At 42.2% G+C, this 26,387-nt stretch overlaps 1 protein-coding gene across 6 annotated transcripts in view; it reads right to left on the reverse strand.

Moving 5' to 3' along the window:
* The window catches only part of LOC102296139 (thyroid hormone receptor alpha), a 121,867-nt gene extending 95,885 nt beyond the window's left edge, over positions 1 to 25,982 (reverse strand). For 2 of the 6 annotated variants that reach the window (XM_005942982.3, XM_014340300.2), the window contains exons 1-2: positions 24,918 to 25,785; positions 13,774 to 13,862 (exon numbers count right to left, since the gene is read on the reverse strand). The gene's annotated coding sequence lies outside the window, so the exon portion shown is untranslated. The other 4 variants (XM_014340302.2, XM_005942983.3, XM_014340301.2 and 1 more) reach the window with 4 other exon arrangements.
* Positions 25,983 to 26,387: the final 405 nt, after the last annotated feature.

Here is a 26,387-nt window from a genome sequence, read left to right on the forward strand (position 1 = left end):
TCCTCCTTTATCCTTGGTCTTTTGTAGTGTTTTTAAGCTTATACGTGGGGGTTTATCTTTCCTTGCCATTTTTTCTCTCTAACGTGAAACCCATCTCTCCATGTGCCGCCTGACAACGGAGGTAGTTTTTCCTCAAGGTGACTTCTGGGGGAAGCCCATTGAAAATAAGGAGGAAACAACTCATAGGTAGGAGTGTTGGTGTTGAATTCAGAAAGGTACACAGCACCTCACCACCAACTGAGCACATCTCATAACAGGAAGCTACATTTCTGAGGAATTATGAGAAGTCAGTAAAGTTTCCATTTCAACAACATTATTAGAAATTATGTGAAAACTGATGCCCAGATAAGCTGTGTTTTTTATAATAACAACAACAACTTCTTTCAAAAACTGTCCAAATACTTTTGGAAGGTAGTGTAACCTGCTAGACTTGTCATTTCTAACAGTGCAGCGATGTATTGTGTAATTTCTGTCATGTACAGATTTATACATGGAGTGTACAAAAGGATTACTGAACTAATAATCACTGATAACGTAACCTTGCATAGACTCAAACTCCATTATTTGCTTAGACTGTAATGACAATTCGTTGCTTACATTCTGAACCAGAGTCAGAGGTCAATATTTGCTGAGTGACGAGTTTTCATGCAGACAGAAAGCTGGTTTCACGTAGCTTTCTCCATCTGTGCCTCCATTAGAACAGAGAATAGTTATACAAGCAGCCCAAAGCAGGACAAACATACACACGTACAGTAAGGGGACAGCCACACACAGATGTGTGTGCTCCACACCATTATACACATATACTGACACTGGGCCCCTCGTCAAACTCAGTGTACAGTGTGTATGATACTGGATGCTTCACCAGCATCCAGATCAAAACAGAGAGCAGAGCCGCCAGGCAGAAAGATGAGAAAGGAGGAGAGGCAGGAGAGCCAAAGGATGGGCGGATCATTTGGCCCTCCTAATGGGAACAAGAAGAAAACAAGCAGTACATGCCTGGAACAAGAAACAGAGGTAAGGATGAGGAGGACGAGGGGGAAAATAGAGTGGACGTAGACATAAAATGTATATGAATTAGCTGGAGAGGTTCTTCTAATGGTTGCATAGCAACTATTTGAAAACAGAGCTCAAGCTGCCAAAAAGGGAATAACATACAGCTCTCCTTTCCAAACGCTCAAAGGCAAAATAATTCTCCCAAATGTGCAACACACACACACACGTTAGCTTGCACATGCAAATCCTACAAAGCTTCCAGATGTGGATGAAGACAAAAAACAAACATATTATGACCATCTACCAAATATTGTTTCTTTGTAGACTGGAATTTTTCTTTTGGAAAGTGAAAAGATGTTCAGTTGGATTGAGATCTGGGAATTTGGAAGTGAAGTCAACACCTCAAACTCGTTGCTCTGCTCCTAAAACCATTCCTGAACATTTTTGCTCTGTGTCAGGGTCCCTTTACTGCTGAAAGAGGTCACAGCCATGAGGAAATACAATATGCAAGAAAGGTTGCACATCACCTACAACAACACTAGGTGCTAGGTGGTAACAAAGCAACATCCACAATTCTGTGTTATTGTCGAAAAAATATATTGTTTTTGTGCTTTAAAGTGGTATAAAAATTTAATCCAGACATACAAGGAAATTACAAAAAGGGTAAGTATGAACTAAAGCTGTACTACTTTAAAGGGTTGCTCACTCACCTTTATACTACAACTGCTACTACCAGTACTGATTCATTTCTCATATCCATTGACCTGTTCAGACCTCATACTTCCCGGATGAATGCTGGGATGACTTTTCCAGGTAGCTTTGGGCTTAAGGGGTTAAGGCGTGTACGAAAAGTTATCTCATTTAGCTCTGAGGCAACATCAATGACGTTTTATTAAATGCAAATATGCCCTTCTGTAATTTACCAAGTGGAACGTGGCTGTGATCCTCTCGAGAGCCAAGGCTGAGTTCCACTCAGCCAGTCATTTTCTCTCCACAGCATAAATAATGGCAAGGAGCGGGTGCCACATCAGTCTCGTTTGTGGAACATTTTTTGCTTTAAATGGGTTTTTAAAGTGCCGTCGCTTTGGTGTGAAAAAAAAAAATGCATAAAGGGAGCAGTTAGAAGCCCTCAGAAAGAGGCGGCTTTTTGACATGCCCGAGATAATGAGACTGCACTTTGTAGGGTGGGAGCACTTCATCTCTGTCTGCTTCTTAAGTGTCACTCTGACACTCACACAGCCGAGGGGAAAAAACAGCCACAAAAAGTCTCACATCGAGCCATGATGAAAGCGCTTTTAGAAGGATCGCTCATCAGATCGGTTCCCATTTTCTGAACGGATCAAGCCACACTGAAATCCATTTTATTTTCCTTGTTCTGCGCTCGGTGAAGCATTCTCTCCACAGGAAGCTCATTGAAGTCACACAAGGTGTCAAAGCAGTGTCACTATGAAAGCTCGCTGCTCCTGGTTAAACCATCATTTAAAAAGAAACATAAAAAGGAAAAATATAAACTTAACTTACCCTTTCTTACCCTGAACAAAAAACTATCAGATTCTTGAATCGTGCACACCGGCCAATTTTGTTCTTGCTGCTGTTATGAAACAGAATGACTCAGCTCTTACTCTGTATAGAGAGACATGCTTAGCTCCGAGTGGATGATGGAAATAAGCAGGAGACATTGTGACTACAGAAACTGAAACAATAATCTCAGTCTTCCACAGCATGTCTTCATCCCGTCTTCCTTCTCTCACCCCAGCAGTTGCAGCAGATGGCCCCGCCCCTCCCTGAGCCTGGTTCTGCTGGAGGTTTCTTCCTGTTAAAAGGGAGTTTTTCCCTTCCCGCTGTCGCCAAAGTGCTGCTCATAAGGGGTCATATGATTGTTGGGTTTTTCTCTGTATGTATTATTGTAGGGTCTACCTTACAATATAAAGCGCCTGGAGGCGACTGTTGTGATTTGGAGCTGTATGAATAAAACTGCATTGAATTGAATTGAATACCAGAGATGATGGAATGGCACAATAATCATTAGTGAGACGATCTAAGTGGTTACAGAGTTAAGCTCCTCTCACTGTTGATGCAAGCAAATGAAGTGAGCTACCTACCAACACAGCTTCCCCCTGCAATGTCTACAACTGCCCAAGTGTCAGCTACAAAGCAATGCACAACAAGAAAATCTCTTCATATGTAGATGGGACTTTAGTTTAGGGCTCTTGACACGTTACTGGCTGGGTTTATACCTCTCACCAACCCTGAAGCAGTTTCCCACGGCATTTGCAGAAATGACCTGGTAGTGCTATATGGAAGGGTGCAACTGACTGAATCATTTGGGAAAAGTTCAAAGACGATGAGCTCTTTTAAAAATAATTGCATTTTGATAGGTAAGAATCCAGAGTCATTAGCAAACAACAGAGCCCTTAAATGGTCACCTTAATGTGCTTTGACCTGAAGCTCAGTTTAATGGACATGGCAGTTTCGTAAGCAAATACCAGCACCGTTTCAAACTGGAAGCACCAATAAAAACGTTTTCACCTTCACTTAACTCATCAAGAAACCAAACCCAAAACCTCCACACCATGATCTCCATTTATGCAGAGTTCAACTAATTGCTAATCTGCTGCCATAAAATCCATAAAAATTGTATTTAAAATCCGGATGAAGATCATATCCCTTTCCATCCTCAGACACCATTTTCTGTTTTGTTTATCAGAGCTGATGGCAAACAGGAACAGTCAAAGACATTACTCTGATTACAGAGTCAGTATAATGTACTGTATAATATAATGGAAAACTGCAGTGATAGCACTGCTGATACAGCTGCTGTCATTAATTCAGTGACTGATTAACTTGCTGTCACAGATAAGGCGCCCTGAGAAAAATCTTCAGTTAGGCAGCTTTACATAACATTACTGAGGTCTTTTTGATACTGAGCTACATTAGAGGGCGATATCTGAAACATCAAAGCAAATCAAATCTTCTACTTCCATCCAATGCATCTATGTCAATGTGTTCAATGACTTTTCTCAGCAAGCCCAGGGAACTGTTCATGAAACAGGGCAGCTTCTCTGTCTCTTGTCATGTCCACTCTCTCTCACAAGCCAACTCTGAAAAATCCTATTCAGGACCGAGCAGTGAAGCGTCAGTGTTTTCAAACAGCCAATGACCCACTTACGATGTCTGACTTATTAGCTTCACTACTCTGTGTGTTGTCTTTTCCACCTATGAATGAGTCTTTAACAACAGCACAGCAATATGTCTTTGTTTAACGTGACAACTCAGCCGAGTTTGATACCGTCCAAGCAACTGTCCAATCACAGCTGGACAGATGTAACCAGCAAAGGCATCAATATCAACAATCAAAGGTTGACCGCAGCCTGATGACAGATTCTCTCTGATAGCTTAAGGAAAAGGAAAAATACGTTTAAAAAAAAAAAAAAGATGCAAAAGCTAAAAGGAGGACAGTTCTCATGACAGTGATTTTTTCTTTTCTTTTAGGGTTGGGGGCCTTACCCTTAGATGGGAACAAGGCTTTTTTTGTGGTGCACTTCACCCGTATCATCTGGGCTTTAAGCCAGTTTCCAGATCTACCCTGCAGCATTTTATGGTTTTGTAAACAAGGCCTGGAACAGATGAGCAGGCATCGCTCAAAGACACTGGATACCCAGATCTGCTTCATTAATTCTTCATGCTGCTGAATGTTTTTTTTTAAATGAGCTGGGCTGTTTGTTGTGTTGTCAAAGCATTTGGCGCCTCAGTCACGACTCGTCCAAGCGCAGAAAAATATGGCACGATGAGTCTGATGAGCACAAACGTTTTAAGGGAAACTACGACACGTGACGACGTAAAGCTGTCGGTTCTTACTCACTCACAGGGATATGGAAGCAAAGGAGCATGACATCTCACTGAGCTTTTATTTGTCTGCAAGGTAAATGTCAGTGTAGCGGCTTTGAAACAATCGCTGGCTGTGCTTAGATGGTGCAAACAGACTAAGGTTACAGGCTCAGCAATAAGAAGCATAGACAAACATTTCTTTCAACTTTCATATATTTCTGCATGATATCAAGAAATGCAAATAATGTTTCGTCTTGTCAGCACTCATCAATGGTGTTTTTTTAAAATCCCTTTTTCTTAATTTAAAAAAAAAAAAAAAAAAGGACAGTCAGCGAGGAAGTGCAGAGGATTAGAAGGTGGTTGGTCCAGGTGGCACGCCTTCAGAGGTATCGAGTGTCTAGGACAGAGGACAGAAGGAGCTGCACTGTGTATTTGTGGATCAACAGAAAGCGTATGATAGGGTGCCAAGACAGGAAGTGTGGTACTGCATGATTGGCAGAGAAGTATGTGAAAGTGGGGCAGGACGGCTACACTGAGGCGTGCAGTAGGAGTGACTGATGGATTCAAGGCGGTGGGATCACATCAGGGATCAGCTGTGAGCCCCTTCTTACTTGCAGTGGTGATGGACAGGCTGACTGATGAGGTCAGGCAAGGCTCTCTGTGGACTATGATAGTAGACAACATTGTGATCAGTGAGAGTAGAAAGCAGGTGGAAAAGAGCCTGGAGAGGATGGGGTATGATCTGGAGAGAAGAAGAATGAAAGTCAGTAAAAGCAAGACAGATTACAGGAGTAAATAAAAGTGAGACAGGTGAAGCTGCAAGGAGTAGAGACAGAGTGGGTGGATGAGTTTGTACACCTTAGGACAACTGTCTAAAGTAACAGACGGTGCACAATAGAGGACAGGAAGAGTGTGAGCAAGGTGGAGATGAGTGTCAGAGGTTTATTTGTGACTGAAGGATGGCAGCAGAGTGAATACGAAGGTTTGCAAGATGGTGCTGAGACCTGCTGCGATGTGTGCTTTGGAGACGGTGTTGCTGACATAAAGACAGCAGGCCGAGGTGGAGATGCTCAGATTTTCATTGGCAGTGAGAAGAATGGACAGATTTAGAAATGAGTACATCAGAGGAACCGCTCAGGGTGAGCAGTTTGGAGGTAAGGCTGAGATGCTTTGGACATGTGCAGGGGAGGGATGGTGGATATATCAAATACAGGATGCTGAATATGGAGCTGCCTGGCAGGAGGAGAAGAGGAGGGACTCAGATGAGCTTTGTGGATGTAGTGAAAGGAGGAAATGCAGAGGAAAGATGGGACAGGGCAGAAGCAGATGATGTATTGTGGCAACCCATAGAGTCAGCTCAAAGAAGAAGAAATCAGGAAGGGCTAAATCCTTTTTCATGGCACAGTAAATGTACTTCTTTAATTTGATACACATTGATAAAAAACACATGATGTTATTATAACGCACATGTAAAGTTGTATTCCATAAAATAATCTGTTATGGAAATATTCTATTATCAAAATCTCATTATTTACAGCTATTAATGTCGGTACATGCTGAAACACAGTACCCTGATTAGCATGTGAATAAAACCTCAATGGAACAACATGTATTAGACTGTAATTGTATCTAATTAGTTATTATGCTAATGCTATAGCTAGCCTTCCACCACTGCAGACATGCATATTCTCTCATTTTCACAGCTCGGCGTTGGCTCTGGTGCTACTCAGTGCTTCTTTTAGAACAAACGCAAAATAAACAAAATGACAATGAACAAAAGTTTCACACCTGAAGCTGCTATTCCACTTTATTTTCACATTCATGGACTGTTTATGCTTATTAATATTTGAGACTCCCCAGATACCCCGAGAAAAAAGCAACTAGCCAGAGAAAAACAAACAAGTAGGGCTGTTCGATATAACGATATATATCGGATGACGATATAAAAACGTCTATCGTTTCATTTTACGCTATCGTTTGTTTCGTGGTGTCGCAAAATAAACTGTTTACGGCAATATTTGTTCATGGTTCTGATGGTCACTGCAGTGGTTATATTAATGTCTTAAAGTTCTCTCCTCTTATATTTAATATAACCACACTACGGACGGACAAGCGCCTGTTTTTATGCGTTGTCGTTAGCAACAGCGACGGTAACACCTTCGCGTGTCCGCTTGTTTATGTTCCACATAAACCTTTCACAATAAAGCTCAGGATCCTGTTGAGACTTTTCAAAATAAACTGAATCACGCGAAAGAGCAGATTATTTACGGATGAGAAGTAAAAAAGAGCCGCCAGGTGCTAAAAAATAAACCTTACACTCAAACGTTAGAACAGCTTTTCCCCGCAGCACGCCGTGTAATAAATACTCACAAAGAAAACGGCGGCTGTTACAACTTATGTCTAAAAATGTATCGTTTCATGCATCGGTTAAAACACTCGACTCCAGCTACATGACGCCCAGCTGGAAACACTTCACACAAGTCGAGCTGCCCGAAATTCACAGAATTTACAGAAAATGTTACATTTTTGTGATTTATATCGTTATCGGACGATAGATGTCTTATATCGGGATATGAGATTTTGGTCATATCGCACAGCCCTACAAACAAGCTCATCTTTTTTAATTTGCTAATTGTTTCTCTGGGTTCATCTCAATCTCACACTGAGATTGCACATGCTGACTAACAGCTGAGATGATTAATATTTATGAGGCAGCCCCGGGAAAAAAAATCACCGACATGGACATATCAAGTGGCAATACTGTCAATTTCACAAGCGGCAGACCCTTCTGATATGCTACGAGACCAACAGCTCGTCTTTTCCTGTTCTCGGGTCTCTGGTGACAGCAGATCATTTATATTAGAGCCACATGCGCTGCTCTGTTCTGGTGTTTGCCAGCTGTTTCCAATTTCACAAGCAACCAGGAAAATGGATCCAAATTGTAGCAATCAAAGACGCCCCTGAAGCCGCAAAAGTCACTGCTGAGGATTTAGAATGTGGAGAGATGGAAAGGACTGTCAGCCTGAGTCAGATGGCTTTCTGACATGCAGCCATGTATCTAGCAATGATCACAGTCTGTCGCTGCAAATAAAAACAACACCAAGAAGCAAAGGACAAAAATACCTAAATACAAAACAACCCCAAAACCCAACCTGTTTCAACGAAGTTTCCATTGGTGTGTTGAAAGATGTAAAATCCATCCAAAAGACAAACATGCGTCTACTCAGAAAAGCACAAAGTCCGATGCTTTTGTTTTACACAGCGGCTGTCAAACTCAGTTTAAGGCCCATACAGCCCAAGAGTGTCGGACCAGTAAACCGCCGTAAAGCCCCCACTCCTCAAAAGGACAACAAAAAGTTGTTGTTTTTCCAGTGGTCCAACTTGACTCCTTCACTGACCTGATTCTGGCCCCCGAGCTTCAGACCAGTCCGGCGGCTGAACTGGAGTGCCAGTATAAGATAAATAAGGATTATTTTGAGCCGTGACTCATGCAAAGCTACTCTAGTAGAGTTCAAATGTTAAAAAAAAAAACAAAAAAAAAACCACCTTACAGCTAGAAATGAGTACAATAGGTCCTTTACCATTGCTCATTAAGAATAGAGTCAAGAACTAAAATTATTTTCCTTCCTGGAAAATAAACATTTTTGCTCTGTGAGGACCCCCACGGTGTGACCCTCCCTCCCCCACCAGCACTCTAAAAGCATGCTGGGAGGAACCAGCAGGTTTCCCCTGAGGATATTCTGATGCACAGCTGGGGTACGGCCCTAATCACATCACACACTGGAAGCAGAGAAATGTGAATGAGGATATCACCCATGGGCAGAAGCTGTCTTCAGCGGCTCTGATCTCCCGTGTGAACAAGTGTGCAAATACGCGTTTTGTTCGAACGATTCTCTGTTGAGATTGTTTTTATTTATTTTTTTTAAAAACTGCTCGGGAAATGTGAGGGATTACTGAATAACACACCAGCTCATGCAACCGAAATCCCTCAGGTAAAAAACGATTACAGGGATTCTGTTCAGCGGTTTCACGCAGAATGCTGATGTACTCTGGAGCTGCCTGTGAATGACAAAATAGTGAGAAACCCCCGAGATCTGTCAACACAACAAATGGTTTTCCTGCAACTGTGGTGTGATGGACATAGTTTTCTATTGATTCAGGCTTATGTAGGCACTTCAGACAAAAATATTGACAAAATGGCAAGTGCTATTGGTTTCCTACTTCAGTGCTACTTATTACCCATACTTCTGGTAATCCCAAGCAGTTGAGTGCCTGCTTGTTGGAGTTATTTCCTATTGGAGTCAATGTGGCTGCGACAAGGAGTTTTTCTTTCCCCTGTTTTGGCAGCAAACTGGATCAGATTTGGATAATGAGGTAAATAAGATGCACAGATAATAAAAACAAATCTCATATCTAGCTGGCGATGGGGGGCATCATCACATGACCTTTGGATGAACTAAACTCATACACAGCACACAGTCTGCTAAACATATTAGGCTAAATGAACAATACATCAAACATGCTGAAATATACCAATTCTCACGAGTGTGAAAAAAAAAGTCAAAGTCTTATCATAATGAAGTCAATTTGCAGTTGTACAGCATGTAAAAATCTTCTCCAGCTTGTGCGGAAAGCACCCTGCTGATATTTGGCATTCATGAAAACGCTTCAAAGGCATTACCAGCTTCCAGCGAGTGACTGTAAAGCTTCATCTAATTTATGTCCAATGTGAGAAAACCCAGATGGATTTTAATCAGTCTTCTTTGGTAAAGCTATACGTGGCGAAAGGTGCAAATGAAAATGTAAATGAATCAAAACTAATTTAAATCTAAACGAGAGTCATGCAAAATGACTACAGGGAAACGATCAGAGTATAAACAAATCACACCATCAAGCTGATCTCCAAGTTTGTTTTACATTTCTTTAGTTTTGTGAGTAAAGACAGATTATTTCAGACTCTAAAATAATTCAGCTTCTTTGACATTTATATATTTGTACAACAAATTCAAAGATAACCGGCTTTAACTCTCTCTCCCAGAAACAGCCTCCCCTGTTCCCGTTCTGATACCTCAGTATTTGTCAATAAAGTTGTGGGTTTTTGATCATTACTCATAGTTTCTGGATTTTTCCAAGGGTGGCTGCATAGGCAGAGACCAGCCTCACTAATTTCTAACGGCTGATACAAACCCAGTCATGTTGTACTATGAGCAGGTCTGAAATATGACAGCAACTGTTTAGCTCAGAAAAGAGCTTCTGGGGTTACTCATAGTAGGCTTTCAAGGGGTAATGAGTTAAACCCCATCAAAACCAGTAAACAAAATGAAAAATATAGCCACAATTACAAAAGCACCGTCCATGCCGGCATACAAATTTTATATGTCACATACACAGTACAACATATAGTGAAATGCTTGTGTCCTGAACTGCGGACAGGCTGCAGACATACAGGCTCCATTCCAGGGCTGTTTTGTTTTTTTGCATGGGGGGGGGTCTAGCCAGGACCCTTACTGGATACCAGGTGGGAATCGAACTTGCGATCCCCGCTCCAGAGGCGTGTAGTCTTATCCAGCCGCATGATGCAATATATAACTCTGCAGCAGCTGCACTTAACAGACAATGAATTCTGTCTTTGCTTCACTGTGGATCAACTAAAAGTATAGAAAGCCGAGACGGTCAAAGGACAGTTTAAGTTGTGTGCAGGATGTGCCCCCATTAGCAGGCCAATATAGGTGGAGGCTGGGCAGCACGGGTGAAGACAAAGAATCTGAAGAAGCTGTAAAAAGGAGCACCTGACAAGCTTTATGACGTACTCTGTGAGTAATGGGTTTTTTTAATGTAAAAAAAAATAAATAAATTAAAAAAAAAGCTCTTGCAGTGAGCACTTTGTGTGGAAATGAATGAACTCTTTGACATCCAGGTAGTTAAAGGTAGTTCTAAGGTAGTTACCATGACCATTAGAGAGTGCAGCCGTCTGCATATGTGGTGACCTTCAAAGGTTTTTGAAACATGTGCCTGAGAGTAAAGTAGGCCATGCTTTTATTTCTCCACACTTGGTAAAACACAAAAAAATGTCATTATGAATGTGCAGTAGCACCTCTTCTTTGATATAGGCTGAAGTATTTCTGTCACTGGGTCAGGGTTTGAATCCTCACAACCAAAATACGTAACACTAAAGGACACTGGAGGTTGAGAGCAGAATAAATCTTACACTCTGTGTTTATAGATGACAAATTTGAAATTACCATCTGTCAGCATCATAAACAGTGTAGAACTAATTGTACTGTGTTTCTGTAGTATAGGTTTCTTAAATATAGACCAACTTGTTATTGATCTAGCTTTCTGAGTAAGGTTGGACCGATGTCTGATCCAAATGTCCCTACAAATAACGTTTTTGCTGTTATGTTACAAAAGAAAAACTTGCAGACAGTTTCCTTAACTAATCAGCAAGAAAGGTCCGTCTATCCTGTACCTTTGGTTTGATTGAGCTCAGGATGCAAAAGACTGTCACAGCTTTCAAAGCATTCACAGAAGCCTTGCTGTTTCCCCTGATGTGCCTCACTCCCTACTGTGAGAGGTGCAGGCAGCTGGGCCCCACCTACTTTGAATACAAACACCAGTAATTCTTATTGTAAACTGTTTCAAATACAGCAAGTCATTTGGTGAAAAGTCTTATTATAACTTATACTACACACTGATCAGGCGATCAGGTGAATGAAATAACAGTGATTATCTCTTCGTTGAAGCACCTGTTAGTGGGTGAGATGTATTAAGCGACCATTTTGTCCTCAGACTTGACGTGTTAGAAGGAGAACAAATGGCAAAGTATGCAGATTTGTGCGAGTCGGGCCAGATTGTGATGACTAGACAACTGGGTCAAAGCATCTCCAAATCTGCAGGTCTTGTGGGGTATTCCCACTCTGCGTTGGTCAGTATTTATCAAAAGTGGCACAGTGGTGAACCAGCAACAGGGTCATGGTGGAGCAAAGGCTGGCCTCTGTGGTCCAATCCAACAGACGAGTTAGGCTTCAGACTACACAGCACATCAGAGTTTGTTGTGTATGGGGTTGTGTAGCCGTAGACCAGTCAGGGTGTCCATGCTGACTACTGCTCGCCACCGAGAGCACCAAAAATGGGCACATGAGCATCACAACTGGACCACGGAGCAATGAGGGAAGATGGTTTTGTCTGATTGAACACTCTTGCTAACATCTTGGTGCCAGATACCACAGGACACCTTCATAGATCTGGTGGAGTCCATGCCTTGGAGGTCAGAGCTGGTCTGGCAGCAAAAGGGTGACCGACACGACATTAGGCAGGTGGTCATAATGTTATCAGGGTATATTTAAATTGAGGCCTACTCTGTTCTGTGCTGGGGCCTTGCTCACCCTGTCTACTGCTTTCAATGCATGCAAACAAAACCAAAAAGAAACAACCAACACCATCACACACACTTTATATGTCAACTGTGGCTTTGCTTGATATTTATAAATGTACTTGACTGTGGTGCTTCCCTGTTCAGCCAGTCCAACTGTGCCTTAAAGGGGAAGAGTTCCAAACCACATCTGCATGACCACATTGCAGCAGGTTCTGCATAAAGCATGAGCCACACAGCTGGGTTGCTGTTACAAGGTGGTGAGTGAGCGTTTTCAAGGCCAACCCTAATTACATTTGACTCCTGAATAACGCTGGCACATCAGTTGGTTGAGATTTTGGTTGCTTGTGAGGAAATTAGGATAATGAGAAGGCAGGGAGTGCTGAACGTATGTTGTAAATGTGCATCATGGGGGACTCAGTGGTGTGAAAATGATTTGAGGCTATGTGAGAACTAAAATTAGAAATCACATCAACTACACAGTATGTCAGATCACAATATGTCCTGTTGTGGGGAATCGCATCAGAGAACATCTGGCTGAGTGTTGCTGCTGCACTGCTCTCTGTGCTTTGCCTTCCCCACAGTCACTCAGCAGAGCTAACGAGGAGGTACAAGAGCAGGCGGAAATTTACAGCACACAGAGAAAGATAAGGAATCCATACTGTGTAGACTCTAACAGTTTGATTACCTTCAACCTTTATATTATTGTAGGAGTTGTGTTGCACTGCAAAACACTTTTCCTCTTATCACAATTACAGTCTCTCTTCCTTTTTATCACACCCTTAAAAAAAAGTTAATATACGGATTTGAGAGTTTATTCTTGTTTAGCAGACATTCACTTTTTAAAGAAAACCTATGATGCTTATTTGCCAAAAAAGCTACAGTGTATGCAGACAAGCTAATGTAACAAATGTAACAAAGACTTTTTTGGGGGGAACCAAATGAAAAGCAGCTGAGTTTGATTTTGCTTTGTATGTTAACACTGCAACACAAGCATGCTCTTTATGCTGCAGCAGATTCTGTCCTCATTATTGCAGAAAAGAAAAAATCTCCCAAACACTAAAAAGGCAAAGAATCTCACAAAAAAGCACATCTCACAATCTAATTAAAAAGTTCTCTCTGAGACCTTTCAGTGGCAGAAACGTTTCTCAGTTGTAGTCTGAACATGCTCAGCCCTGAAGGCGTCACAGGGCAGAGCTGACCAAAAAACCCTGAGTTCACTTACAGGTTCTGCTGGAAACCACCAATCATAGCAGCAGCCTGTGTCACAGATACAGGCGACATAAAAAGAGCTGCTGACAATTATGAGTTTTATTTAAACGTTCTTTAACCTGCTTTTCCTTAGTTTTATGCAATTTCACTCCTGAGCCCTGCAGCATACATAGTAGGAATCACTTTAACATCCAGGTGCATGGTTTGAGAACATCTTTAACATTATAAAGAAAACACTTCAACAAAATTACAGAACAGCACTATGTTGGTGCAATTACTGGCACACAAAGTATGAGTAATTTAAACCACCTGCATGAATTTGAGTGAACGGTTCAGCTATGAAGACGAAATAACAGATAACCCACCTGGTGCAATGGAGGGGGAGGCCGGCTTTCTTCACCAACATATTTACTGGAAAACATCATGTGGCAAAGCGCCTTCCTTCACAGAAACTCTGGAAAAAAAAAAAAAAGAAAAAAAATGCATTAAACAGAAATATTTCAAGATGATTATTTCTATTAACAAATATTATACAATACCAGTCTTTATGCTTACATTTATATAGGACTGAATCACAATAACAGTCACCTCCAAGGTGCTTTTTACTGTAAGGTAAAGACCCTAAAATAATATAGACAATAATACTGTCGCCAAGTAAGCACTTGGTGACAGTAGGAAGGAAAAACTCTCTTTAACAGTAAGAAACCTCGAGCAGAACCAGGCTCGGAGCGGGGCAGGTAACTAGTTTGGTCAGCTTAGTCTTCTTTGTTTCAGTATTTCCAGATGGCTTGCTTGTCATTTCTGAGGCTAGCAGGAGAAAAACTCTTCGCTCGTGAAGTTCTAATATTCTTTGCATGTTCTTCGGGTAAATTACCTACCATAAAATGCACAACAATGATCAATAATAAGAGAAGCACATACAGGGATGTCCCCTCTGCTGGCACTGACACTCCCGCTTTGCACCAGCCTGTTTTGTTTTTACCACCACGCATGTGTTAATGAATTAGAATCATTCAAAACAAACAGGAAATCTGAATACAACCTGCATGCTTCCAACCTTCCAATGCATACTTGTCTATATAAGGAGGTGAAGGTGAAGTGGCGAAAGCATTGAGTATGTTGCAAGTTCAATTGTTCTTAATAACAACTTAGCATGTCCAGTGTTCCCAATCAGCAAAGACAAACCATAAGGCAGGAAGAAGACGCCAAAATGCACCAAACATCAGACAGATGAGTCCGTCCACAACACGAGGACAGTCAAAGATATTTTGCAGCATGGTTTGAATTACTTGCAGTGAAGAAATCCTGATCTTTCAAGAGTTAAAATATTTGGTGTCTGGGACCCCGTAAACCCACGCTGGGTAGAATACACCGTCAGTCTTTTCACAGACTAGTTTAAAGTTGTGCTACACATGCATAGAGATATAAAAACCTTATTATTAGCTTACAGTATTATGTTTAATGCTATGTAGGCCAGTAACAGACAGCTAGTGTCAAGTTACAAAAAGCAGTGAGGCTTAAAATACTTTCAGTTTGACGTTTTCTTATGTGAAACTGAGCAGTTTGATTATAATTTGGATTTTTGTAATCACTGAATTTACCAGAAAGCACTGCCTCTAATTAAGTTTTAATTAAGTTTCATTAAATTTCTGTGACTCTGGAGAAAATATAGGTGTGTGTACATGATTAACTAAGCTGTTTTTGTTTAAAATGGAGAAAAAAAGCCTGATCCATTGATCATCTGGATGTTAACACTCGTTATTACAGGTTGTGCTTCAAGCCAGATCACATGGCTCTGATATCAGGGAGCACTACCAGCCACCTTAACACTTTTCTCCCGAGTCTTCCTTTTGAATAGCTGCTGCCGGCGTCAGGCCAAAGTGCTTAATGAAAGCGGAAAAACACATTGAATCTACAAACGGGTGAACTGGCAGCAGCTCAATATATTGCATAGGTGAGAAGACGTGCAAAGCTGCTGGCCTATGGCAATTCCTGAACTATAAAGACAGCACTGTCAGGCTGAACAGCCAGACTGTTAAAATACTACAACACACTCCTTTTAGTGTATAATAAAGGAGTTAGATCAATGTAAGAACTGGTGGACAGATGGAACCAAGCACAGCAATAACTCTATGAATGATCTCTGAATAGAGCTGAAATAATTAGTGACCCTAAAATATCCATCAGTGTTGCTATGGTGCAGCCAATAACATTCACTAAACCCAGCAGAGTAGAGCAGTTCTTTGAGTTGGGGCTGGAAATAGCAGGGGAGCTACCCCAAATCCTTCCAGCACTGTGGATCCACGTGCAGAGCACGATCTTTCCTGCACTTATTTCATCTCCTCCCATTTTGATCTCCCAGCTGTGCAGTCAGTTTCTCTCTCTCTCTCTCTCGTTGTGTCTCTGATATTGAAAACACCAAACTTCCTGAAAAATATTCTTTCAAGACTCACAGTGTGAACTTTACTGTATAGGACTGCTCAAACCCTCAGAGGGAGGAGCAAAGGCCTCAGAGAGTCTTGTACTGTTGATCTAATCCCTGGGCAACTTCCTGTTGTGGCCACTCCGGACACCATTCTTTGTTCCAGAGAGTGAATGTGGGCGTGTGCATGTGGCACAAAAGACAAAAGCCGGTTATAAAATCTCTCTCATCTCACTAAGATTTTGTCTTTCTTCTCTCCCCTGAAAGTATACAAAGCCCTTGAGAGCTGCAACTGCAAGAAAGAGCAACTGTGCTGCAACAGATCCAAGGATGGAGGGAGAAGACTGATCACAGAAACAGGCCAATCAGAGCAGTTCAAAGGGGAACAGAACCGCACTGGTGATCGGGGCTGTCACATGACAACTGGACGATGAAATGAATGACTGACAAAAATGCCCCCGTCTGACCAATCACTGTGTAACAGCAAATGTGGAAACACACGGAGAGATGCATGATTTCCCCGAGGCTTCAGGTGATTAAAGTGAGCAAAATATTAGGTGTGGCACAAAAGCAGACAAACATTTGTCGTGTTCAGCTCCTTCGTGGCCATCAGTGTTGAAAGATTTAATCATAATTGACCTTATTAAGATCAGATGGTGGCGTGCTAAATTATAAGCCAAAACTAGCACGTTCAACCATTAGCTGGATCCATGTTTGCTAATCAGTACAAGGCAACACACTAAATAGTAGAATTGTGTTCAGTACCTCGTAGCAAACCATGTTTGTGTCAGAAAATTACAAAACAAACCCCAAAAAAGCTTCAAAAGGCAGCATCACAGCAAACACGGTTAGGAGATAAAACTTAGCAGACAGAACTGTTTTGTTCTTCTACAAAACCATAAAAATGTACTTTGATGTAAAGATTTAATATTGGCACTGACTCACTCATGGAGCCAGTCACCAGTGGCCATTACAGGAAGTTAAATCTTCTTTAGCACTACCATAATAAATAGGTAACTGTAACACAGTCTGAACAAAGTACTATTTATAAAAGCTGAAGCCTTAAATATAAAGGGTCGTTCTTGAAAAATCTTAAAAATCTTTGGTGCAGGACAACCAAGGATGAAGGTTTCTACTCTGAGTCTTTAATAACCTTTAACCGTTTTCTATAGTTCCAAATTAACAAGTGAAAACTATTTAGGAAAGAATCGTTTTCTTACTGGGGCGCACTCTGGCGTCAGTTTGTGTTTCAACAAACTATTGTGTGATTGCTATGTGACAGGTTCTGATTTCCAAGCTAAGCTAATCCAATAACCCACTACACACCTCTCTGTGCTGACAAAACTGGGTGGTTGTAAACCAAGTAAACACCAATAAAGATTAAATCAAGGTTCAGCCATTTTTATTTGGGAGCAATTCACCTAGGTGCCAAATACTGCAACATCGGGCAAGAGTATCCATAACTAACAATAAGTCCCCTTTTTAAGGTTTTTGTTAAACAACCCAGCTTCATACTACTAGCACCTAGTTTCATTTATTTATGAGTTTCATTACAATAGGCAAAAAGCTGGGCTGTGCTCACATTTTTCCACAGCTAACACCACTGGTACTCAACTCACGGTGAATAGCACTGGTATAGAAACTCCAGTTAGAGAGAGTTTCCTCAAACAAAGGTCCAGACTATCATAAAGGCCAACGTGCATTTCATTTCAGTGCAGTATATTTTGTATCAGTGTCTTTATAGAGTCAACAACTGGTTGTCAAGCACAAACAATAAAGCAGAGTTCAACAGTGGGTGTTTGTAGCTTCTGTTAAACAGAAGCTGCAGGTTCCTGCTTTAACAGAAAAGTATGACTCCAAAGAAAGCTGTGGAAAAGCTTTCTTTCTTTTCAATAATCACCAGAGTCTGTGTGTGAACACCCACAGAACACAACGAGAACATTACAGCTATTTTTGTAAAAGGTGCGCTCACACTAACAAGTGCTTACAGTTCTTATATCATAGGACAAAACTGAAGACTTCAAATCCTCCATCCATCCATCCATTCGCTTCCACTTATCCTTTTCAGGGTCACATGGGGCGCTGGAGCCTATCCCAGCTGTATTAGGGCGAGAGGTAGGGTACACCCTGGGCTGGTCGCCAATCTGTCGTGGGGCTAACTCATAGACAGAGACAACCAGTCTTGCTCACATTCACTCCTGCATTCACACCTATGGGCAATTTAGAGTTTCCAATTAACCTTTCCCCACTAACTGCATGTCTTTGGACTGTGGGAGGAAGCTGGAGTACCCGGGGAGAACCCACCCAAACACGGGGAGAACATGAAGACTCCACACAGAAAGACCCTGTTTTTGACTTCTTAATGCATTTCAAGTCCAAGCAGAGCTGGACCAAACACATCTCCACACTTTGTAAGGCCTCTTTGACCAAAACTCAGAGCAACGCCGTGTTGCAGTCCACAATTAGCAACCTCAACTCACCCAAGATGACTTGGGCAGAGCTGAACCACAGGGTTTAAGAAAAGCACTCATCGAGAGCTCAGACTAAATGGGAACTGTTGGGAAAGAATTCCAAGGTAATGACATGTTAAATTTATTATCCTGGGAGAACCCGGTAAGGCTCAAAGGTGAAACTGCTCTACTTAGAAGGCTCCAAGTCAACACAAACATGCCTTCTTTGTATACACACTTTGTGTACTACATTTCATATTTATCATTGTAAAGTCTTCACTGCTGTTTTACCAAAAAAAAAAAATGCTTTGAATAAACTTGTGTCCAAACTTTGGACTGTAAATGCACCAGTCAATCAGTCAGGATTTAAGATTAGCAGATTTATCAGTGTTACTGTACAAGCTGGTAAATAAGCAACAACAGCTGCAGCACAAAATGCCAAACTAGGATTGATGAAGTTTAGAAAAATGTTTCCACACAGATTTTTACTTGCGCTGCTGCCCAGGTACGATAATGGCTGCCAAAGTTTATTTGGCAGCCCCTTTTTCCCTTTATCCTTCCAAGAGAACGAAGCCATCTGCAGTATGTTAGCGTTTCCCTTCAACAGGTTTGTATGAGAAAGTTAAGCTGGAGGTTTATATGGTTTCTTATATGAGGGATTAACATTCTGCGTATTAGTCGTCTGACCGTGTCATGTTACACTCCTTTCTCTGAATACAAAAACAGCTTACATGTGAATGCTGCTCCATTACAGCAAGGAACATAATCACATTTATTCTGGTCTATATTCAATTCAGTTGTTTTAAATAATTACTTATTAACATTATTTTTATAAACATCAGAGTAAAAATTAATAAATCGGCCCGAGTTTTGCCTTAATCGTGTGTCGTGCATGGTGAAGTATACGTGGGATAACGAGACGCGATTAACACCTCACGACCAGCAATCGTATGGTTGCAAGAGAATCAAACCTGTTTGAAATCCTGTCGCCTGTCGTGAGGGCGTCAACGCAACCTCTCACACTGCGCACGCGCAAACACAAGAATGAAAGTGAAAAAGAGAGCAGCACTGCAGCGTGTGATCTGGACACAAGCGATGGAGGCACAACTTGTAGAACTTTGGAAAGATCATCCGAGCCTTTTCGATGTGGCATCACAAAATGATCACGACCACAACAACCGTGAAAATAGTTGGATGGACATTGCTGCTCAATCACAGCTGCCTGGTCAATGTTTTCGTTAGCAATTTAGCAAAGCTGATGGTGGTGGTGTGTGTGTCTGTGTGAGTGAAAGACAGAGAGGAAGATTTTGTATAAGCTTCATGTTATAGACGCACAGTTTGAGCACTCAGGTCACATCAGAGCATCGGGTCGTATAGTGCGAGACTCTGCATCGTGACCTACGAGCTTCTAACCCCTGCGATTCAATTGTACAGTTTCAGCAGGAGCTGAATAACGCCACTGAAAAGAAAAAAAAAAAAAAAAAAGATCGCAGAGTGTATGCCCAGCTTTAGGAGGTGATTTGGAAAGATCTTGGTGGTTCTTGTTGATCAAAGTTCTTGTTTTTTAGTGATTCCAGCTGAAGTAAACCACTGACAACTTTTGGGGTTGAGAAAAAGCACGCTGCTGTAAAGAAATGGAAGCATTTCATTTATTGACAATAAAATATACAAAGAGCTTTGCAGTTAAAACGAACTCCAAAGAATGATTGCATAGGTGAAATTGGACTTTATCAGCCAGCTGTATCTGCATGTACGTTTAGACTGAGGACAACTGAAACATTCACGGTCTCTAAATAAAAGCCCGCAAATGCTTCTAGAGGTCCCAGAAAGAGTACACTAAGAATGAGAGCTGCTAATGACTAACTACGGCTGCCAAGGAGGTTGTGTCTTTGGTACGTGTATGTCATTCTGATCAACGTTGTACGGGTGTGGAGTGGGTCACGGTAACAATTTGCCACATCCACCAAGCTCTTCATGATCGACTTATTTATTGATCAAATATCGACAAAAAGTCTTAGAACTTGGAAACTGTGATTCTTACAAGTGTGGTGTGTATCGTAAACATACAGAACGCACTGTATAAAGATCTAAAATATGTCGCCTTAGACCTCTCACCTCTCCTTCCAGGTGAATACACTGACCTGAAGGTTAAAGTGACCATAATGCTATAGGGAGCTATTTAAAACAGCTTCTTTGTGCCGCTGCTTGCACTAAAATGTCGACAGAGAGTTCCCAGAGAAGACAGGCTAGTTTACCCAGGTTGAATTACAATTGCAGAGGGCAAAACTGGCTCAAGTTGTCACTTTTTCTTGACATTTTCTTGCCTGAAACACATCAGCCACCCAAATACTACTTGCAGTGAAATTCTAAATGTCCATCTGATTCTAAAAGCACTTAAACAATAGTTCTGTGGTCCATGTTGACACTTAACCCCACCCCTCCAACGCACACGCTCGTCTACATCTGTGTGATGCGAGCGTGCCGAGGGACCTCCGAGGACTGGGGCAACGGCTGCCTCCACACATTATGTAACCAAGCTCAGACAAACACACTCAGCAACCCTCACGCTGAGCCTGGATCAGTGGGTGAAGGGTTGACGGGCAGTGGAGGGGATGCCACTTTCTCCTCACCCTGCCTGCACCCCATTCTTGCTACACATTAACCCTGAACCTCAGAAAAGGACGCAGGCCTTGCATTAGAGGAGGGAGAATGAGGATGTCAAAAAGAGGTCACCTGCAGCTGCTGGCAGAGATTAAAGCTTTGTATGTGTACGCATGCTTAAACTTACATGGCCTTTCTTTGCTTTGTAATTCCTTCCATCCACTCGTTCATTGTAATTCCCTTGCAAGGACTAAGAACAGCAATATTCCTTAAAGAAAAAAAACAACTCTTTATAAAATGAAATCCTCTGAGTTGCCTTGTACACAGAAAATATATATGAAAGGCACCCTTGAAATGATTTATTAAGCTGTGGCACTGAGGTTCAGCTAGAGCTGAGGGGAAACTCTTAAAGCTGAATACATTTTCAAACGGCTGCTGAAAACTAATAAAAAACACCAGCTACCAAACTCATAACTTAAGGAACTCAAGAGTGCTTCCTATGTAATTGTATGTAGGTCTGGATTTTGCACTCTGGGGAAATACTAAAGGGGGGGGGGGGTCCACATTAATTTGTTTCATACGCAGCTGTGGCTCTGACAGTGTTTTATTTAAAATGATAAATGAATAAAGATGTGGGGAAAATGTCTCTTTGCTTCCATTTATTCATCACTACACACTGAAGGAGTGTTCTGTGCAGACTCTCGATGCTGGACGAAATCTTACAAGTAAGGAAACATTCTTTGCTGCTGTTGCTCAGAGATTTTGTTTTTTTCCCTATAGTCCTTCAGTCCTTCATCACTGTCTTTGTACAAGCTCACATTCAGCCCTACAAATTTATGAAAATGGACGCAGACACAGAAGTATCTGCTGTCACACACATGAAGTTGAGAGACATCCTATTCTTAATCCACAGGGTTTAATATGATGTCAGCCCACCCTTTGCAGCTATAACAGCTTTGACTTTCCACAAGGTTAGGAGTGTTTTGTGGAATTCATAACCATTGTTCCAGAGGTGCATTTGTAAGGGGATGACGAGAAGGCCTGGCTCACAGTCTCCACTCTAATTTATCAAAGGTGTTCATTCAGGTTGAGGTCAGGAGTAGGGATGGGTACCGGTGTCCGGTGCCATTCTGACATAAACGGTAGTAACCAGACCAAAAAGCAGCGCACATTTCGGTGCTTTTTTTTCCTGAGCTGTGATACACTTTAGATTCTAGCCAATCATTTTACGTTTCCGAGGATAGTAGGCGGGGCCAGGTACGTACGTTCTTTTAGAGCAGAGCTACAGATTAAAAATGCCCAAGGCGAAGCGGTCAAAAGTCTGGCTGTACTTCACAGCAAAATATGCAAACTCAGCAGCCTGCAACAAGTGCTTTAAGCTGATACTGTGATACTGTCAAAGGAGGTAACACCTCAAATCCGATGAAACACCTGGCGACGCATAGCGTTTTTTTTAAAAGCCGAGAAATGGCCGTATTTGATAGCTTGCTGCGAGACCTCACACCGAGCACATCTACTGCGGGTGTGGTGCCTGTTATCGGACCCGGAGTTAGCAACATCCCCCAAAAACCCGAAGAGGAGAGTCCTGGCCCCTAGCCCTGCCAGTGTAGCAGAAATGATGAGGATGATGATGCAGCAGCAGCCGTTCTTCTCTGCGTGAGTAGCTTAATGTTGTTCGTGTGTAATTTACGTTGAGTAGGCTAACCACGTTATTACATTAATGCATGTAAGGTGAACTAGCAAACACCGTCGTAGTTACATGCGGCTGTCTTCTTGTTTGATGGCAGATACTCCCTTCACCCTGGCCAAAAAGGCTAAAATGACCAAAGAAAAAGTGGAAAACAGCTAAACATGAGAGGTTTTTGGACAAAGTTTGTGTTCTCCATTCTTTAAGCACCGGTTTGAGCACCGTTTAAGCACCGGCACCGTTTCAAAAGTACCGGTTTGGCACCGGTATCGGATAAAACCTGAACGATACCCATCCCTAGTCAGGAGTCTGTGCAGGCCAGTCAAGTTCTCCTACACCAAACTCACTCATCCATCTTTATGGGCCATTCCCAAACTGTTCCCACTAAGTTGGGGGGATGAAATGAAGCATTAAGAGTTACTTTCACTGGAACAAAGGGACCAAAAAACAACCCCACACCATAATTCCCCCTCTACCAAACTTTACACTTGGCCTAGTGCAGTCACACAAGTATTGTTCTCATGGCAACCGCCAAACCCAGACTGCCAGATGGAGAAGTGTCATATGTTATTCCAGAGAACACGTCTCCACTGCTCTAGAGTCCAGCGGCGGTGTGCTTTACACCACTACAGCTGACGCTTTGCGTTGTGCTTGGTGATGTAAGGCTTGGATGCAGCTGCTCAGCCGTGGAAACCCATTCCACGAAGCTCTCTAAACACTGTTCTTGACCTAATCTGAAGGCCACATGAACTTTGGAGGTCTGTATCGACTGACTGTCACTGAGTGCACCGACCGGACATGTTGCACAGTTAGCATCCGATCATAGTACCACACTGGATTTCACTGAGCTCCTTAGAGCAGCACATTCCTTCATAAATGCCTAGGTGCTTGATTTTATACAGCTGTGGTCGAGGAACTGGAACACATGACTTCAATGATTTGGATGGGTGAGTTGATTAAATATACTGTAATATGATTTTAATGATGATATTATGGTGGAGGAATATCATCTTAATTCTTCCACTATAACAACCTCAGATGCTTCTAAGACATACACATTTGGATTATGTTAAGGCTTTAAGTCAGAGGTGGCTGCTGTGATTGACAGTTGTGCCAAAACAGGCAGCTGTAGCCAGGAGCTTCTGCTAGGCACTGAATAGTCAGTGAAGCAGGTAACTTTACAAAGTTATGAATCACTGAGTAGCTCAAGGTGGATGTTAAATTACAGATAGAAGAATAATACTGTGCAAATGTGTAAACCACAGTGAAGTAGTTTATACATTTGCGAAACAAGTAAAAGATCCAGGAGGAGACAAATCCCCAGAACGGCATCTGGCTAAAAAAGAAGAAGAAAAAAAGACCTCACACATGTGGAGCTACCGTACCTGCTGTGGAAGCCCATTATGAATCAGCAAGCAGCCAAAAATCAGCTTTTACTGTCTTTTTTCAAAGATTAGGATTACAATTTATTAAAAAACTAGAGCCATGTATCTGTATATGCCCTAGTTAGTTGTAGCACTCAAACCAGGGGTATCAAACATACCATTCCAGCCCACCATAAAAGCTTTGGAAAATGTAAAGAAGTGCATAGATTTTACACTTTTAACAGCATTTACATAAGTATGACAGCCCCCCCCCTAAAAAATAATTAAGTAATGGATAAACAACAAAATAACAAATACGTTCCTGTTTTCCATCATCTGCTATAGAATTAACTGTTTTCTTTTAATAGTGAGTCCACAGTTTGTTTGGAAGAAAAGGGCATTTTCTTTAATTTTATGACACCTTCCTATTTTCAGCTGTGAGTACTCCAGTTTCATCATGCAGGGTGTAAGTGGCAAACGATAGAAAAGGAGTTTGACATCCCTGACTTAAACCAAGGTGTCTGGAACTACAAGTCTGGACAGAAAATGAATGACTGAGCCCCCCTTGACTGGTCCACATGCTTAGCAAACACTCAGTCATATGAATAGGAATGGCAATAAGAATTGTGAGGCCGTACATTAACGACACACCCACCCACACCCTTACTGCAGAGAAGTACAACAGACTGGTGCTAATACCTATATGTGCAGCCCAGTGCATAATGGCATAAACTCATATACCAGGCCTCTCCCTATAGAAGCAGCTATTGGCTGGGAGCCACATTTCATACATGACACCGCCCTATGACACAGGTATGACTCTGAATCCTCCAGCAGCTTTTCAAGCAAACTTTGGCACGCAAGCGCCCACGGACAGACCGACCTATGGGCACATGTCACAGAAAAAGGAGCGAGCAGTGACGGTGGAGATTACACTACAGACACACACAGACACTACATAGTTGTCACATCTTCCCTCGTTCACCTCTGACTGCAGAATGTAGAGTAACTCGTTTCACACAGTGCGGTGGCAGTAAGAGGAAGCCGGTGTAGGTGAACCTGGGGACGTCACAGAGCTGCAGTGCACCGGCCACACGACGACGGCGTTTCCCTGTAGCTGGAGTACAGCAGGCCGGCGCAGCGCCGGGGTTGACGTGAGGACAGCGCTCACCTTGCACCGGCGTCCCCGAGCAGAAGCTTTCAGCCTGTTTTCGCTGAAAGTGTCAAACTGTCTCACTCAGCAGCACTCCACCGCTCAAATAAAAGCGCCTCCCGGTAGCGTCCACGTAAAATCGCTGAACGAGGAGCGGCAGTTATCTCGTGAAGAAACAAGCTCAACAAACACGTTAAAAAAATCAAATAAAAGCTGCTTTACCGACTCGAGCCGGCGTCAGCTAATGCCTCTCCCTCCGGTGTTAGCCTCATCTACCGGTCCGCTTTCAGGTGCCTGGAGACGGGAGAGCAACGTCCGCTAGCCGGTACTGTCAAAGTCATGGCCACGGTGTGCACAGGGAACCCCACGGCGTTTACTAGTTCTCTATGCTCGGTCCTCCCCCATGCCTGTACAGTACGGGTGAACGCGGGTCAGCAGCCTACGAGGGTGGCTCTACACGGAGGGTCTGCAGCACCCTCTAGCGGACGGATGTGAACATCCAGCGCGGAGGGTTATATAATGCACAAAACCTGGATAACAATAATACTGTTTTGTTTTTTACTTCATTAACACTAAATAAAGTATAAACGTCCGATAATATCAATATTTCTGTTTTGTTAAAATCAGCCCTTGTTCTCAATGGAGGCACAGTCATACTGAGAGGAAGAACATATATCAAAACTTACAAAAAGCTTGAAAACCAACACCAACTTACCAGATCCACTCCCTGTAAAGCTGAATGATGAAGGTATTTCTTTTAATTTGACACTTATTTCAATTTTTTAAAAATCAGGAAGATCATCTGCACTGCAAACGGAAAGACAAAAAACGTTTTCATCGCTGTCACAGTTTCTGTTTCTTTCTCCAACCTGACAGCGCATGCTGCCTTTCTCCTCCCCTTTAGGGTGGAGTTGTATACTTTCCCGCTCCTCAGTCGTAGCACCTGTTTGCCATCAAGTTTATCCACTTCAATGCAAACAGACCAGCTGCTAGTGTTGCACCATTGAGCTACATACTGAGCCGAGAGGATAGAAACTAAGGCTACGTTCACACTGCAGGTCTTAATGCTCAGTTCCGATTTTTTTTGTCTGCTTATTCACACTACAAATAAAATGTGACAGCAAACGCGCTGAATCAAAGCGACCGCATGCGCAAAAAAAGACGTCACGCACAACGCGCTCTGTTTAGACCCAGATCAAACAGTATTGTTTGACTGATGGCCTTAATATAAAGACTTGTTTCGGACTTTAAGTTTCCCAATTTTACTTTAAGTTATAAAGTTATTTTGTTATTTACATATGG

The sequence above is a fragment of the Haplochromis burtoni genome, unplaced genomic scaffold (assembly GCF_018398535.1).
Source record: "Haplochromis burtoni strain Fernald_Lab_line unplaced genomic scaffold, NCSU_Asbu1 Contig_349, whole genome shotgun sequence".
NCBI lineage: Eukaryota > Metazoa > Chordata > Actinopteri > Cichliformes > Cichlidae > Haplochromis > Haplochromis burtoni.